The sequence below is a fragment of the Lepidochelys kempii genome, chromosome 2 (genome assembly GCF_965140285.1).
Source record: "Lepidochelys kempii isolate rLepKem1 chromosome 2, rLepKem1.hap1, whole genome shotgun sequence".
Classification (NCBI taxonomy): domain Eukaryota; kingdom Metazoa; phylum Chordata; order Testudines; family Cheloniidae; genus Lepidochelys; species Lepidochelys kempii.
The window spans coordinates 119,904,768-119,922,772 of record NC_136381.1 but is presented as its reverse complement, the minus strand read 5'-3'; the positions used below and the strand labels follow the sequence as shown (position 1 = coordinate 119,922,772).

General features: G+C 39.6%; 1 protein-coding gene across 4 annotated transcripts in view; it reads left to right on the top strand.

Moving 5' to 3' along the window:
* EXOC2 (exocyst complex component 2) overlaps nucleotides 1-18,005 on the top strand; it is a 188,565-nt gene that overhangs the window by 145,501 nt on the left and 25,059 nt on the right. The window contains exon 24 of one of the 4 annotated variants that reach the window (XR_012157344.2): nucleotides 3,262-3,473. The exons of the other annotated variants lie outside the window; for them this stretch is intronic. The gene's annotated coding sequence lies outside the window, so the exon portion shown is untranslated. The remainder of the gene's footprint in view (nucleotides 1-3,261; nucleotides 3,474-18,005) is intronic. 4 annotated transcript variants of the gene reach the window in all.

Here is an 18,005-nt window from a genome sequence, read left to right as displayed (position 1 = left end):
CCCAGCTCACCTTTGCTCCTCCTCCTCCCCTGAGCATGCTGCCCCGCTCTGCTTCTCCCGCCTCCCAGGCTTGCAGCGCCAATCAGCTGTTTGGCGCCGCAAGCCTGGGAGGCGGGAGAAGCAGAGCGGGGCGGCGTGCTCAGGGGAGAGGAGGAGGAGCAGAGGTGAGCTGGGGTGGGGAGCTGCCGCACTGCTCCCTGGGCCGAGGGGAGCTGCTGCACATCAGGGAGTTGCGTCATGCGGCTCCCTGGGCCGTGGGGAAGGGGGGGTGGCGGTGGTGGGGAGCTGCCGCAGTGGGGAGCCTCAGGGCGGGGAGCTGCTGCAGGGCTCTGGCGGGAGAGGGTGGGCACAAGGTGGAAGTTTTGCCTTGGACACGAAACATCCTTGCACCGGCCCTGCTGGAGACCAACTGATTAAGCGGCAATTCTGCAGAAAAGGACCTGGGGATTACAGTGGATGAGAAGCTGGATATGAGTCAACAGTGTGCCCTTGTTGCCAAGAAGACTAATGGCATATTTGGCTGCATTAGTAGGAGCATTGCGAGCAGATTGAGGGAAGAGATTATTCCCCTCTGTTTGGCACTGGTGAGGCCACATCTGGAGTATTGCATCCAGTTTTGGGCCCCCCCTACTACAGAAAGGATGTGGACAAATTGGAGAGAGTCCAGCAGAGGGCAACGAAAATGTTTAGGGGGTTGGGGCACATGCCTTATGCGGAGAGGCTGAGAGAACTGGCCTTATTTAGTCTGCAGAAGAGAAGAGTGAGGGGGGATTTGATAGCAGCCTTCAACTCCTGAAGGGGGTTTCCAAAGAGGATGAAGCTAGGCTGTTCTCAGTGGTGGCAGATGACCGAACAAGAAGCAATGATCTCAAGTTGCAGTGGGGGAGATCTAGGTTGGATATTAGAAAAAACTATTTCACTAGGAGGGAGATGAAGCACTGGAATGGTTACCTAGGGAGGTGGTGGAATCTCCATCCTTAAAGGTTTTTAAGGCCCGCCTGACAAAGCTCTGGTTGGGATGATTTAGTTGGGCTTGGACCTGCTTTGAGCAGGAGGTTGGACTAGATGACTTCCTGATGTCTCTTACAACCCTAATCTATGATTCTATTAAACAACCGCACTAAAATGCTACATCACATATTGTGATCATCTCACGTAATTCCTTTTCTTTGGAATCTATATGAGTTTATGGTTACTCTCACAAAGATGTTAGATTCCAATAAGATGATAGCACATGCTGAAACATGAGATAGTATGTAGCTTGTGTGTCATTTGAGTGCATGTCATTGTATTTAATTTTTTTGGAAACCATGCTTTATGCAGAGGGAAATAGGGCCAGCTACATTTGTGCTGTAATTAATTAGCCTCTTCCCAGCCTGAGGGGGACAGACGAACGAGGGTCAGGTGATAGATTAATGGACACCTTATAAAAAGACTGAGAGTGAGCTCAAACCACAGGAAGCATCCTGAGGAAGGCCTGGAGCCAGGGTCTGCAAGAGGCTAGGTACTCCAAGGGAACCATTTTGGGAACCCAGAACTGTATACCAGGTCATGGAAGGACGTAAGAGACAGAGCCCAGAAAGAAAGCTCTTCTTTCTGCTCTGGAAAGCAGGTGTATCACTTTGGTGAAAATCTAGTTTATCAGACAACACGCACTTCCACAAACATTTGTTTTTGAAGAAAGCATTTGACTAAATAACACAAATTAGATTTCTGAGCAACAAAAGTCTTCTAGGTGAAACATGGAAAATTGACTCTCTAGTTGTAAATAGTTGCCATAACACTAAAGAAACCCCCTGCCCTCCAAAAGCAAAACCTTTTTTTGGATTTCAGTTACCCAAACATGAATAACCCTGGCTTTGTAATAAGCTCACCTTATTAGAAACAGCTTTGTACTGTTTGATTAGATGCAGATCTACCATACTGCCAACTATTATTTATGTAGCCCTGTAAGTGTGCATGGTGCTTTACAGGAAAACAAAAAGACATAAGAAGATTGCAATCTAAGGCCCTGATCCTGCAAACAATTATGCATGTGTTTAACTTTACAGATGTGATTGATCCTATTGATTTTAAGGGGGTTACTCATGGCAGTAAAGCATAAGAGTCTGCAGGATCAGGGCCTAAATTATATTTAAACAAAGAACCAATAAAAACATGTGCGTACGACATCTTGTGATCAGCTGTGGCAGACAAATACAGGGGAAGTAGTATGGGGAGAAAAAACAGTAAGTGCTGGGGTCTACATTGTGCCAGATAGTTACACCACTCAGGGGAGAAGCTACAGAGAACTAGAACCATCCTTTAGGATGATGAAGCATGTTACCCACTCTGCATCCTGCCAGTTCCATCATGATCTCAGTTCCCCGAGGGTTATTTGTTCCCCCAGGGATGCCATGGAGGGGAACATCTAGAAGCTTGCTCTCAGTAGAACATAAATACTATTGTGCCTGTCCTAGTGCAGAGGTGGAACTGGGGTGGGGGGGTGGTCCTTGCCCCCTCTTCTCCATGTACCAGGACAGGTGCAAGTCCAGAGCAGGCTCTGGGACGGCAGCATTGTTTTCAGGAATGTACAGATCATATAATTTATTTTGAATGTGTTTGTGAGTTGAATTTTATATTTTTTTTATATCATTTACATTTCCCGCTGTGACAGAGGGCTGGAGTTCTGATAATTTCATGGCAATGGAAAACTGACAACAGAGATTTTAAGAGGCAGGAGGGTGATTCAACTACTATAAATAAGAAAAAGAGACATGCAAATCTCAAGTCAATCATCTTGACTATGAGGAGAGTCCAAGATGGCCTGTGACATTTTAGACTTGGAGTCAAGAAGTAGGGGAACATCCCAAAAGTGATTAGGGGACAATAGTTCTTGCATAGGGGACAAAATAAGACTTCTGTATTCCCTCCAGATGGTACTCCCGATAAAACACTCTTTGTGCAAATGTTAAGGTAACCTCACCCTGATATGACAATGAACTCTACACCAACCACTTGATAAGTAGGTTGGAAGAGGTAGAAGATCTCTGGACACAGAAAGAATGGCTGGGCCAAGCTGAGAAGGGACGGTCATAAGAGGGATTTGCTTTTTAGAGATGCGAGATTTTCCCTTTCTTTCTGTAACTAATATAAAGGAAACCTGTCTCATTAGGCTTTGTGAAGTTTTCAGGGGAGAAAATAGTTTATTTTGTTTTGCTACCATTTCCTCTCTATTTTTAATTAATCCTTGTTTTTAAAATGTGATTATATGACTCACAGACTAGGTTACTTCACGCAGACCGCCTCCAAAGAAAGCGAAGTTCTTCAGCTTCTAAGGAGAGGTGCTGAAATGTGAAGAGTTCCCGGAGCCTGACCTGCTACACAGTGTTTGCCAAAAGACATGGACAGAAGCATCCTCTCCAATAAAATATTTTGCCTGGGGGCTATGGCAGGCGAATACAGGGGAAAAGCTGAAGGGCCACAGAGGCAAAGTAAGTTAGCAGCGGTATGGGTGACACTCTCTAGAGCAGTGGTTCCCAAACTTGTTCTGCTTCTTGTGCAGGGAAAGCCCCTGGAGGGTCGGGCCGGTTTGTTTACCTGCCGTGTCCGCAGGTTTGGCCGATCGCGGCTCCCAGTGGCTGCGGTTTGCTGCTCCAGGCAAATGGGAGCTGCTGGAAGCGAGGGACGTACTGGCCGCTGCTTCCAGCGGCTCCCATTGGCCTTGGAGCAGCGAACCGCGGCCACTGGGAGCCGTGATCGGCCGAACCTGCGGACGCGGCAGGTAAACAAACCAGTGTGGCCCCCCAGGGGCTTTCCCTGCACAAGCGGCGGAACAAGTTTGGGAACTACTGCTCTAGTGGATTATCACTGATAGGCTTGATGTCAAAGTATGTTGCAAGAAGGGTTTTGGATGAAGACAGGTGCACAAGAAGTGAAAGACTATTCCAGCCATAAGAAACGATGTGGAAGATTATTCCCAAATGGCAATGAAATGCTAGTTAATAGCTATACTAAGGGCATAGGTTCTGGAAGCACAAACTAACAGAAATCAGGTTCAAAGCTCTTTTTGGGCAAAGAGGGTACAACATACATCTCTTTGCACCTGCTGGAGTGAATCCAGTTCGTAATGCTTATTGTTCAGATAGTACATATGTTATTGCATTAATATACTATACGTTAATTAACCACTAATGCACATACAACAGTTCTATATTGCCTTGTTATTAGAAATGAGAGATACAAGAAAATTATGTCATATCTTCTAAAACAAGTTTGAAAGTGAAGTTAGAGAAAGAGAACTTGAGGTTAAAGTGAAATTAACCAAAGAGAGCTATTTTGATGCAAAGGATGAATGCTTTTAGTTGCAGAGAAGTGGAAGTAATGGTTCACCTGGTACATTTTGTAAAGCTGATCAGGTAACAAAAGTCCCAAGAATTGCTACTTAGTGATAGGGCAAATCCAACAGATGGTGTTCCCTGTGTCACAGTCATGGTATCATTAAGCTGAACAGTATTCTTTTGTACATTTTAGTCAAAATGTCATCTCATTTTATAGCTAAATACAGTCTTTGCTTCTTTTGAGAAATTTGTGCTTCTGAGCGGGGTGGGCTATATCAAAATAACCTGATCTTTCTATCCGAAGTGCTAATAGAATAGTATACAGAATAGTCTCCTGTTTATCTGTTTAGATTCTTATACTGCCCTCATCACTGTAACAGCTGAAAGAAAAGGAGTACTTGTGGTATCTTAGAGACTAACAAATTTATTTGAGCATAAGCTTTCGTAGCTCACGAAAGCTTATGCTCAAATAAATTTGTTAGTCTCTAAGGTGCCACAAGTACTCCTTTTCTTTTTGCGAATACAGACTAACACAGCTGCTACTCTGAAACCTGTAATAGCTGAATACCTGGAGACTGGAGTTTCATCATTTAGGCCTTTAATCTCCAGTTAATAAAAAGTGGACATATTCTGTACTCTTACTTATGTCCTCCACTGATAATAACATAGCATCTTTCATCCAAGGATCTGTAAGCGCTTTAAAAACATTAAGCGGTATACTACCCCTCTAAGGCAGTTGTTATTCCATTTTGTAGAGGCAGAAAATGAGGGACAGGGAGGCTGGGGTTTACCCAAGACCACACAGCAGGTCAATGTAGAGCCTTATTAAAACCTAGCAAACTTGATACCCCTACTCAAACCACTAGACAATTCACTACCCTGGCAACAACTGTGATGTGACAAACACAGGATCAAGTAGAAAGCAAAACCTGAGCTATCAGTGGGAATACACCCTCATTCAAGCACAAATATTCTGACCATGTACAGTAGCAACTTCATGTTAAAGATGGTTTCTGTTTTAAATACTCAAAGACACTAATCAAATATCAGTGTAAAAATATGAAAGTTTGTTAGTGGGTGGGGGTATATGGATAATCACTTGTGCCTGTCTTAGTACTTTAACATTTTCTGATCTGTATTTTTTGGGTTGAAATTTTTGGCTAAAAACTTTGGCTGGGAACTTTTATGTAAAGTTCAATCTGGAATGTGTTCTTTTTACAGCCAAGTTGTAAACTCTTTAAGGGTTTAAATCGGAAAATCTGATAGACCCTAAACAATACAGCAGGCCTATTGTAATAAGTGTTATATTAATTTAAAATTTCTTTACACTGTGCAATTTAAATTTAATGAAACACTTAAAAATTTTATTAGTGTTTGGATGGGATTAGAATGCTGGACTTGTTCAGAGAATCAGAGTAATTCAACATTATTAAAACTCTTTACTTTGAACTGTGAAAAATCTTAAGCTTTCCAGTTACTTTAGATCTCTCCTAAGCTCAGATCGTTTCCAAATGTTAAATTTTGGCTTTAATAATTTTAAGGCTTCCTTGTACAGTATGTGCTAAGAAAGCCCGGTCACTTTCAAAACCATACCACTCAAAATATAAAGGGCTGCAGTGGAGGTTCTCTGAAACTAGAAAGTGGGGGGGGGGGAATTCTTAACCTCTGTCTAATTATGCAAAATAAATGTGTAACTTCAATGAATACTGCACACCTAGCAACTCTTTTTGTCTTTTTTTTTTTTTTTTTTTTTGAGGAGGTGGTGAAGAGGGTGTAAAGGATCATCTGTTTACTCCAGTGATATAATACATGTCTACAAAACTGCCACAGTCTTCCTATTGCTGTATGGCATAAAGTCATTGTTGCCTTTTCTTAGGCACATGGACAAAATTGAGAGCTGTTTTTATGAAGCTGTTTATCACAAAATATAAAGCCTGCACGCTTGAGAATAATTATTACTGGTACGCCTTCTCTCTGGTACCACACATTTGATTGTAACACAGATTCTACATTTTGAAAATATCATACGGAGAAATCTGGAATAAAAATGGCTGTCAACAGTGGGTGAAAGTCAGAATAATTGTTATCCTTCTTGTCATTGAAGTAGGGACCATGTTTGTATACAAAGAAGTTAGGTTTTACCAGAGAAAGTTAAAATGTTAAATGCTCCAATCTGGTAAACAAAGAAAAAGAGAAAGTATGTGTGACATTCCACTCTGGTGTTATCTGGACCGGTGATCTGCTAGGTCACTCCAATCCTCGACTCTGGGAGCCAGCCTTACCCTGCTCTGCTGTGAGAACCCCCACTCCTAGGCTGTTCATGCACAGCCTCTGGCATGTAAGCTGCTCCTTGGATTGTGCAACCAAACGACAACAGCCAACATCTCCGGTCTCAGACACAACCGTAGGAACCTCTGTCTTCCAGTGTCCAGTTATGCCTGCTGGACACTGCAAGCCCATATGAGTCTGTCAATTTAACAAAGAAATTGATATGCACCAGGCTTGTTATCCCAAAGGAAGTCTCTGACACGCTTCAAACCAAACGCACTGCTTCAGGTAGAATAAACAAACAAATTTATTAACTATAAAAGAGAGATTTTAAATGAGTATAAGTCAAAGCATAACAAGTCAGATTTGGTCATATGAAATAAAAGCAAACTTAGGTGCTTCTCACCACAGGCTATCTGGTTGCCCTTCATCTAGGCTCTCCCCTTTGATCAGCACTTCAGTCTTTTGGTGGTGGTGTCTGTAGATGGAGTTGGAAGAGAGCGGAAGAGCATGGCAAACGTCTCTCCCTTTTATCCTGTTCCTTCTTCCCTGTTGTCTTTGTGCCGCTCTCCCCCTTCAGAGTAAGGTGAGCATTACCTCATCGCAGTCCCAAACTGACCAAAGGAAGGGGGGTGACTCACTCGAGAGTCAAACAGATCCTTTTGTTGCTGCCTAGGCCAGAGCCCTTTGTTCCTGTGAGGCTGGGCTGTGTTTGTCCCATACCATGCCTTGATGAGGTGTGAACTGCCCCTCTGCTCATAGAGCGTTTTTGCCTGGGCTTATTTTAAGCCATGAAGACACATTTTCAGCCTCATAACTATATACTTGAAATTACAACCTATAGCATTGCTGTAACAACAGTTACTATAACATCACCATAACAACAATGCTCAGTATATCATGAGCCTTCCAAAGACACCCAACTTGACAAACTTTGCATTAGATACCACACAATCATAGTATAAGGATGAACATGGTGGTGTAGGGTGCTCCCACGAGGTACAGAATGTCACAGTATGGCCTTCTGCTGCAGTTGCCAGGGGACCCAAATTCAAAACCAGGATTCTTATCTTCCTTCAGATTCTCCCTAAGACACCGTTCTTCCTTAATACCTACAGAACACTGCTAACTGATAATGGCTAGACAGCTGGTGAACTGAGATGACTGACACTGATCTGGTCACTTGTCTCCATTAACAAAAAAAATAAATCTAGAAATTGTGCACAGATCCAGTCTGTGGAAAAAATGTTTACTGTTGTTTCCCTTTCCTTTGTTTATTTGCTTCAGGTCAGTGGGACTGCTCATGTCATTAAAGTTAAACACATGCATAAGCCATTGTAGGTTTGGGGCCCAAGATTGTAAATTCTTGGTGCAAGAATTGGACTTTTTATACTACATGCATATGCAGCACCTAACATGAAGGAACCTTGACTTGTGCTGGACCTTTAAGTGCTACTGTAATAATGAAATGCCATCAGCACAGCCTTCAAAAAATGTGTTGGATTGTTCAAATGGGATATTACTTAGACTACCCAGTAAAAGACAGAACAAGTTATAGATACACACCTTTTGATTGCTGGAAAACCTTGCTTCTCAAGAAGAGACAACTTTAATGTTGCATATTTAATAAATAAACTAAAATAAACCCTTCAAGAAATCCAGATGGCTCTACTCCATTTCCTTTTTTGAGATCACCCCTATTTCTTCGCCACCTGGGCTGTGTATCTTAAGTCATGATAGTAAGTTTAGCCAAAAGCAAGTTTAGCCAAATATCTTGAATAGTTTGAAGGTCAGATGTTGAGGTGGCCTCGTATGTAGGAGAGAATTAGACACCCAGTGTTAGTTCCATATTGTTCCATACATTTTCTCTATGATGTAGGTCTTTTTTGCATCAATTGGCTTCAATTTTCTGATAATGTCTTATAGTAATATTCATAATGTTTGAGTGACAACCCAAGTAAATTCATAAACATGGTATATCTCTAAACTCATTTTTCATTTTTGAAATTGCTGTCATTTCATCTTACAAAGGCTATGACAGGTTGTTATTACTTTAACAATGACTTTGGGAATTGTAAGTAGAATACATATCACTTTTGAGCTGTTTTGTGTATTGAAGGGTTTTAATAATATTAGGTTTTATAAAATCATGAAAAGACACCTTCAGGATGCTTTCAAAAACTGATGGATTTGAAAGAAAGAAATGAATATTCTTGTAGTCTATGGTTGGTTTGTGTTAATGAAAGGAAACATTGGTATAGATTTCTGGATTTTTGAGTATTTTTGTTTTTTGGTAAGGAGAGGTGATGGTTTTTAATGTAGTTTTTAAATAAAGAATTTATTTTGGGGGATTTTTTTATGTTGCGCCTCCAGTATCTTCTAGTTATGTGTGTCTACAGCTGCTCTCTTTTGTCGATGAAGTGCTTTTGAACAAGGGACAGGGTTTACATTGCACTGAATCTGTTTGTATTTTGTAGAAATTTTTTTCATTGGGGCAGATTTGGGCATAGGGGGTGGGGAAATCTGATCCTGCACCACTAATTCAGTTGGAGTTTCGCCACAAATATAAGTAGGCTCATGATTGGGCCTTAGGTCTTCATTTTCCAAAGTGGTGTTGGGAAGGGAGAAAGGTATGGAAGATGTGCAAATTAAAAAGTGTAGTCCTTTGACAATGCATGGGACGGCTGAAGTGAGGGTTGCAGTTAGCTTCATTTTCCTGAACAGGGGATCAGCTTTGAAAAATTTCGGAAACACTGCCCTAAGTAATGGAATAACAGAAACACAGTAGCTGTAGAAACCATATTTGACTCCTAAACTCTCTGAAGCCAGGAGTCTACTACTACTGCGTTTCCTATTTTCATTTTCAGTAAAAGCCAACATAGGACACACCAAATGCAATAGTACAAAGGGATTGCGACACTTCGTACTGAGAGAGAGTCTGAAATTATAGCACTTTTCCTTATACCTTCTAAAATCTATGACAAGATTTTTGAGTATCACAGTGCTTTTAAAAAGCAGCTAGAACAATAGACTGATAGCACAAGAGAAAAGAAAATTGGAAGCCCCTATTTCTTGTGCCTTAAACAGTGTGTTCAAGAGAGATGGATTATTAATAGGGTAAGTGGTGCTTTTGATAGGGAATTGGTGCTCAGATATCTAATTTACATGTTAGGATGAGGATTTATACATGTAACTATAAACTTGAAATTGTGAAATTATTTGAAGAATATATTGTTGCACATAAATGCATATTTTCCCCAAGTTCATTCCTTGTTGCCATGTTAATAGATTGAAATTTGGTTTATTCTTGGTGTGTGTGTGTGAGAGAGAGAGATGCAATTTCCCTCCTGCCCAAATAGATGGAAATAAACCTCCTTAAACAAAACTAAATTCTCTCATAACTACTGACCATTCAAGTGCCTGGGCCTCCTCCCACCGGCAGTGCTTTTCAGATTCCTACTCCAGTGACCTCATTCCCTGCCCACAACTCCCATACAGAGTCTCCCAGTGCTGCTTTTCACTTCAAATTGTAGCACCCTCATGGTGTTGCTCCTACCTCCCTCCATCTAGTGCTGCTTCTCCTACCCCTTCAGTGGCGGGAGCAGGTCTCAATCAGGTAGTGATAGTGGTGGTTCTCCTGGTGACTAGTCAGGATCTGGTAGTGGCAGCTGGTCTGGCTCTGACCCCTGCATCTCTCTCTAGTGGCACCCATGAGTCAGATTTGAGGAGTAGGAGGCAAAGCCTTTTATGAAGCAGCCTCAGCAGCAGATCCTGAATAGTTCCAGGTCCATGTTTTACAGCTTCTTAGTTTGGGCACCAGGGAACAGAGCCAGCACTTTCACACAGCTGCCTGGCTCTCTCCACAATTTGGAACCTCTGCTCTAGACTTAAGCACATGTTCAGATTAGAACATTAGCTGCAACAATGTCACCACTTACTGTTCGCTGGTGCTGCTAGCCAATTCAAGCACAGAAGTATGCAGACTCTAGTTTGTGCACCCTGAAATAATCGTCTGTTCAATTATTGAACTAAAATAGAGCACAACGAAGCACAGACTTAATAATAGTTTTCATTTTTATGTTTTTTTAAAACTATTGTTGTGATAATGAGCTGGTAAATGTCCACCTGCCGTCCACAAGGTGTATATATATCACATCAATACAATGTGTCATAGCTTTAAAAAAGTGAGTGGGGAAGAACTAGTTCAGGGATATAGCACACTCGACTTCAGTTCTGGAAATCCTTGGCTGTGTTTTCCCTACACCCCTGGCCAACAGAAAGGTTAGAATCTATTCCCCTTTCCCTAATAACTCTCTGCATTTTGATTGTCTTAAAAAAGCCTTTGCCCAAGCAAGATAGCCTTCAAATCTGTCTGCTGGTAGTTGCACTTTCTTTACCTTTCAGCTAGTAAGTATGTAGGTCCTTTTATATCATCGTTAATTCTGATGGCTTTTTCACTTTCATTTGTGAGGAGACAGCATTTCTTCATGCTTACTGTCAATTATGTTGAGAAGAATTTAAAGGAAACAAAGTACAGATCCTCAGAATGTATGCAGAGATCACCCACGCTTAGCCTTCGATTCTCTTGGCCTCTATCCCAAATGCATTCTGAATCTCTGATCCTTGAGTTATCATCTTCTGTTTTTCCAAATTATGACAAAAACCAGTGCACCACCAGCAGTTTATGTACCTTCCATAGCATTAATCAGTGTGCTACTTAATGTGGACCTGCTGTGAACAAAAAATTGATAGATTTATCAGACCATTTTCAGTTTTACAAAGAGAACTAATGAGCTATTTATAGCACATTGTTATATCTATTTTTTGTCAGTAGACTAGGGACTGATTTAGGACAAATGGGTTAAAAACAGGAAGTGTGGTTAGATAAGTAGGTAGTCTCTCCAAAGAGTTTCCAGAGCTTACCCACACATTCACATTTTCTTCTGAAACTACTATCAAAACAACATTGGGTACAGTACCTTGAAATCCATCTCTGTTTAAAGGAGGAATATTTTTCAGCAGTAGCAGGAAATGGCTCATAGAAAAGTTTTACATTCTTGTAAAAGAAAGTTCAAATGATGCTCTGGAGTCATTGTCTGTAAATGTTTTCTCTCTGCTTTAATCAAATTGCAGCACTAACGGCATTTTGGTTGTTTCAGGTGTCTCTTATGTCTCTCTTACAAGCCTGCAAATAGTACAATTATGTATAAAGTAGTTGTATTTTCAAACCCAGATTAGTTGTGACCACTGAATTCCTTCCAACGTTGCCTTTCCTTTTAGATGAAACTATGCTTATTTGTGGATAGTTCTATCATAATTATATTGAAATGAATTGCTGTCACAATTGCATGTGGCAAAATGAGCAGACTAACAATATTATTTGTAGAAGAAATCTTATGCACCATAAATCCATGGAGTACTGAGTCTGCTGAAGACACTGAACATGATACCTCTGTGGTCCTCTAGACTTGCAGTAGTTTCATTGGTAATACAAGAACAACATAATCCATTGCTTGTTGCTGTCTTTGTGTGGTATAATGGTCCTGGGACCTCAGATTAAATTTAGATTTTTCCACCTAAAACTATATGGTGGAATTTTCGAAAGCACCTAGGTGATTTAGGGGCATAAACCCCTTATGCTTGTAGTGTAAGTATATTTTTGTATGGCACTGAATAAAGAAAATGCATTTTTTTCCTAATAATTTTAATAGAACTATGTTTGTTCATCATTAGCTAGGCACTATTGTCCTGTTTAAAAATGTTCAATCTCTGTCATATATTATTATTTCTGTTCCCTTACTAGCGTGACCAACCATTGAATGCAACATAGTGAATAGTCAAAGCAAACAATTAAGTGAAAATTATTCATCTAAAGTATTTGGTGACGGCTTGTAAGTAGCATATTTTTTTAAAAAAAGGGTCAGTTTGCAAATAATGAATCTAAAAGGGGCCAAAGCAACCAAAAAAAAATCTTAACAAATAGCTTGAGGAGTTTTAGTTAGAGTAAAGTAGGTGCCTTGATTGAGAGTCCTGTGTTACTTTTAGAGTCACTACCACATGTAATTATGCCATTTTAAGCTTCTCACATCTCTCTTGCTTTAAATGCATGGTTCTAGAAGAGTTTATATCCCAAGAAACTAATGAGAGGAAGTCAAAAAGCATGATGACAAAATGGATTTTAAGTAATTAGAATGAAGCAGGCCTATCTACCAGGGGTAAGAAAATAGGCCACTGCTGGTGACATATTGGTTGAAGCAGATTTCCCATCAGCCCACTTTGGAAGGAGAAACCTGCATGTTATTGTGGGGAGCAGAGGTGAGCTGCTTTGTTGTGTCCATGGGGAATTTCCAAGTCAGAACTCTAACTTTTTTTTAAATCAAGCTGCTAGGCTAGCGGGTTAGATGATATCATTGTGTGGGTGGGGGCACTTCAGTCAAATATGATGACATACTAACGTGCAGGTACTGTAGTTCAGGAAAGGCTTATGACTGCAAACATTTAGGGCTCATTCTATTCTCACATTTGTAGAATACCTTGAAAGGTTATGGGTTTTTAGAAGAAAAAGTTATTTTAAAATAAAATATAGATTAACATTTTTAAAAATCTACCAGATCCCTCCTTGAGAAATTATAAACAAGTTTCTTGGAACTTGAACTGCTATTTTTCTAAAAGAGGGCATCAGAAGAAAAATAATCTCACAGTCAGTAATGTAATAGGAAATGGTAACTATCTTTACATTTGCTCTCCTAAGATATCATACTTAAATATTTGAAGCCAATATATGCTATTTCTTTGAAAAATTAATGTAAATTTCTAAATTGTACTAGTAACAATGCATTAAATCCCTTTCAATTAATACTTTAGTTTACATAAAATGGATATATACAGATGAGACACATTAGACAGATGCTGATGCAAGTGATGGAGATCTAAACAGCACCCTGGTACAAATCTTAGCACCCTCATCCTTCCCAGCAGCTGGTGTCGGCAGGGTGTCTGATCTTCTTGCAAGGGCTTTGCCCCTGACTTCACTGATAAAGAATCCCACCCTCATCTTTCACATCTGCCTTTGTCTGATTGGTCTAATCCCTCAATGAAAATAGTTTTCAAACCTTTGATAGTACTATGAAAGCGGTAAGAATAAAAAAATTTTTACTTAATTATATGATCAAAAATTATTTCTTAAATAATTCATTATAAGCTCATACACTTTTTATGTACGACCTTTGCAGCACATATAATATCTAGTCATTCTGTATACTGACTCCATAAAGGTCATTTACATGAAAAGTACACTAAACCATACTTACTGAGCATGAAATGAAATGAAAACATGGTGGCATGTATAATATGCCCCAAAATTATGTCGGTAGTAGCCACTTCATCCCATGGAGTGAACCAAAGGTTGGCTGTGCTGCTGATTGAAAAGAAAATGGATACCATAAAGTGTTGAAAAAAATTATTAAAATAATTACCTCAGAGAGAAGAGGTCTTACCATATACGCAGTGTGTCAAAACAGATATTGTAGAACGTTGGCAATGAAATTAGTGTATGAGAAGTGTACATGAATGGAAAAAATATTACAGGATGCCATCCAGGCTCTTAAATTATAGGAAAGGATTTATATGGCATTTTAGAAATATGTGATCATACAGTTAAAGAGTAATATAATAGACTAGCATTAGGGAGCAGAGTAAAAGTTAGTTTATAAGCAACCTTAATTGTGGCATTTTCTGATTTTTGGGTGTCTAACAGTGCAACTTTAATTTTCTCTGAAACTAGGAAGTTTTGGGAAGGTATTTGGAATCATATGCAAACACAGAGAGAAAATATATTGAATAATTATAATGTAATCTTAATAAACCACAAAAGGAAACGTCATAATTTTGTGGTATTAAAAAGGACCTCCAAAACAACTAGATGCATTTATAGTCATGTTAATTTTTGTTACTTTATTGCAATAGACAAATAGTTACTCTTCCACTCTGACTTTATTCTCATGAAGTTCTGCCATCCCCAGTCAATGTCTCCAGCTACACTGATTTTCAGTATTAAACGATTGTTAGTCCTTGTCATGTATGGATGTGATAGCAATGCCACAAATTACACATCATGTATGAGAAGTGACTGTAGACTACAAGACTTTAATAACATTGAGGGATTTTTGGTAAGAACATCAACCACGAGAGTGAACTTCAAAGAATTTTGATGCCAGAAACTCCAACGTGGCAATATAGTCTTGGGCTTTTTCTTTTTTTTTTTTCTTTTGGATAATATAAACAGCCAATTTTTTACAAATATCTAATGAAAAACTTTGCTTTCCCTATCAGTGCCATAGCCATCAGCCCACTCCTCCTTCCCTGCCCTTCTTTCTTTTCCTACTCTTTACACTTCCTCCTTTATAGTGCCACCTGAATTTTTTGCCTTTGATCATGACAGGGCTGGCTTTAATTTAAACATTGCCATCGCTTTGAATCAGAGCAGATTCATACATGTTTCAGAATTTGTATATGTGAGGCCACTCTGTGAAGTGAAATATTTTGTATAAGAGTGTGTCTCTACCATTTATTGTGTTTTTCACAACATTGCCTGTCATTCACTTATGAGTGAATCTTTTCTTTTCTTTTTTTTACCTTTTATGAATAGGCAGAAGTGTTAAAGTGTATTGAATTATATAAACACATAACTGACTATTAGTACTTTGGTATAAAGGACAAAGGTCTAAATGTTAATGTTGTAGAATTCAGTTGATTTTGAATTTCCCTTTATCATAAAATGAATGAAAAATGTTTAAATAAAAAACTGTTTTGTTGATATCCATGCAGTCTAGTTTCAAAGAGATTCAGATGCAAAGAATTTCAGAGCAAGTTGTGCTTTTATAATTTTGGAAGATGTCAAAGTATCAGTATGAGCCTATTCACTGCTTTGTGGCATTGTTCTGTAATGCTGGATCATTCTTTATAAAGCAGTTGTGTGAAGATGGCTGAAAATTAGATACCCTAACATGCCCACATTGTGATTAAAATTGTATGAGCAACCTCTGTATTCAAACACTGTTGACTGTCTGCTGACCTGCTGTGACCTAAGACAAGTCATTTTAATTTTCTGTGTGTCTGTTTCCCCTCCCACCTTTTGTCTATCTTAACTCGGTAGATTATAAATTTTCTAAAAGAGATGCTCTAGCTGAGCCAGAATTTATGGGCTTGATATAGGAATACTGAGTGAAATTCTATGGCCTGTATTATGCAGGAGGTCAGACTTATCATAAATGTTTCCACCTGGCCTTAGACTGTATGAATAAGCTCTCTGGGGCAGGGACTGTCTCTCAGTATGCACACTGCCTAGTACAGTGGGCACCAATCTCAGTTGGGGCCTCGCGGCATGACTATAATACAAACAATAAATAGTAGTTTGTCATGCTACTGACTAGCCTATAGTACAGTTTTATAACAAGGAAAACAAAATGCCCTGTCCACAATGATCAGGCAAATGGTACCAGCCACAACCATTTTTAAGCATTCATTACTATCACCATTTGAACTGCGAAGCAGACAGCGTCTAAAGGAAATTCAACTCCTTTAAACGCTCTGATCTTAACTGTTACATGGCTTGTGGATACCGTTCATTGGTTTCTATTTAAATGTCAACTACACAGCAGTGCTTAATGACTGTAATAGATATGTGCAGTTTTTTCCAACGGCTACTTAATGGTTCCATATAACACATTGCAAATGCTTAGAGCAGGGATACAAAATCTTGAGTGACAAAAAGCCATCTGTGGCTTGTTATAAAGTTACAGAACTGTACATCTGAAATTAAGTTTGAGAATTTTTCATGGCACTAATATGAGTTAATTAAAAGTTATTTGGAATTTTTGGAAAAAGTTGTCATACCTACATCAGATCAGCACAAGGAACAGGTGACTTTCTTAAGACAGAACTGATGATGACATGCATTCAGTCCTCCTTTCATACATTCTGGTATGGTAGTCCTGCATTTTGTGTCTGGACAGCATATGAACCCACCAAGGACAGTCAAGTATCAGAGCAGTGCAACTACGCATGAATCACATTCATCTCAAATGGGTTGTCATACTGTGTTTGTTATAATAATTGGGGGGGGGAATTATTAAACAATAAGGCAAAGAAGTTCTGAGAGGGAGACTGAGTAACTATAATTGGCAGAACTCAGTGCTCAGAACATAGACAACCCAGAACAGTGAATTATGCAAATAATAATTGAGCTTTAGAATCAGATTTCATACTACCAGATCTTTAGGCTCCTACTTCCACCAAAATACATATGCTAGTACACCTCCAGGCCACCAGGCCTTTCCACAAAGAATGCTGAATACTGGCCAATGTTGTTGCATAGACCTACAGTATGAATCACCTTTCCCCTACACTAAAGACTGGGTCCTTGGAGCCGAGTGCTTTTTATTCCAAAACTTGGTAGCCATTTCTAAACTCAGGTTCAGTTTCTGCTTCAGTTCACCATGGCTTGGATTTCTCATCAGCATGTCAAATAGTTCAGTCTTGAAAATTGTCTAAAAAAGGACTGACTACATAACCATATGAAGAGCTTTTAATTTCTATGTCAATGATTCATTCCCCTTAACCGTGGGGATTTAGACATTATCAGAACTGTCTTGTAGTTGACAGCTGTAGGATCTCCCATGAGTTGTTCTTTCTCAAAACGTCCTGCCTGCAGGCATTGAAAAACAGCAGCAGTTAGTACTCTTGCCTATGTTTCTTTCTTATATATATGCAGTGTTATAGCTGTATTGGTTCCAGAATGTAAGAGGAAACTAGGTGGGTCAGGCTGTATCTTTTATTGGACTAACTTCTGTTGGTGCAAGAGATGTGCTTTCCAACTCCACAGAGCTCTTCTAAGAATTCTAGAACTCGAAAGCTCATCTCTCACCAACGGAAGTTGATCCAATAAAAAAAATATCACCTCACCCATCTTGTTTCTTTCTAACAGTGAATTTGCCTAACAACATGAGATTCTTCTTCAAGTGATTGCACATGTCCATTCCACTGTAGGTGTGTGCACACCTCATACACAGTTTTTGGAGATTTTTCCCTCAGCAGTACTCTGATTTTCACATTAATCAAGCAGTTTGTTTATTGACTTTTTTTCCAAAGCCTCATTTGAGTAAAGGGGAAGAAATGCTCCATACTCTATATATTAGAAGAGCTTTGGCTTTTTACCTATATTGGACTAAGTCTTTCAGGTCTTTTTCTCAGCTCTTTGATGCAGTTTCATACAGAGTAAAGGGCTATTCAGAGGATCTCTTCCTGGATTTCTAGCTTTGTTTATGCTACCAATTAGCTGATATTGCACTGCCAGTAAAATGGTGGCTCGCTCAACCAGGTTGCAGGCAAATTTCTGTAGCCTTTCTGGCTCATGTAACC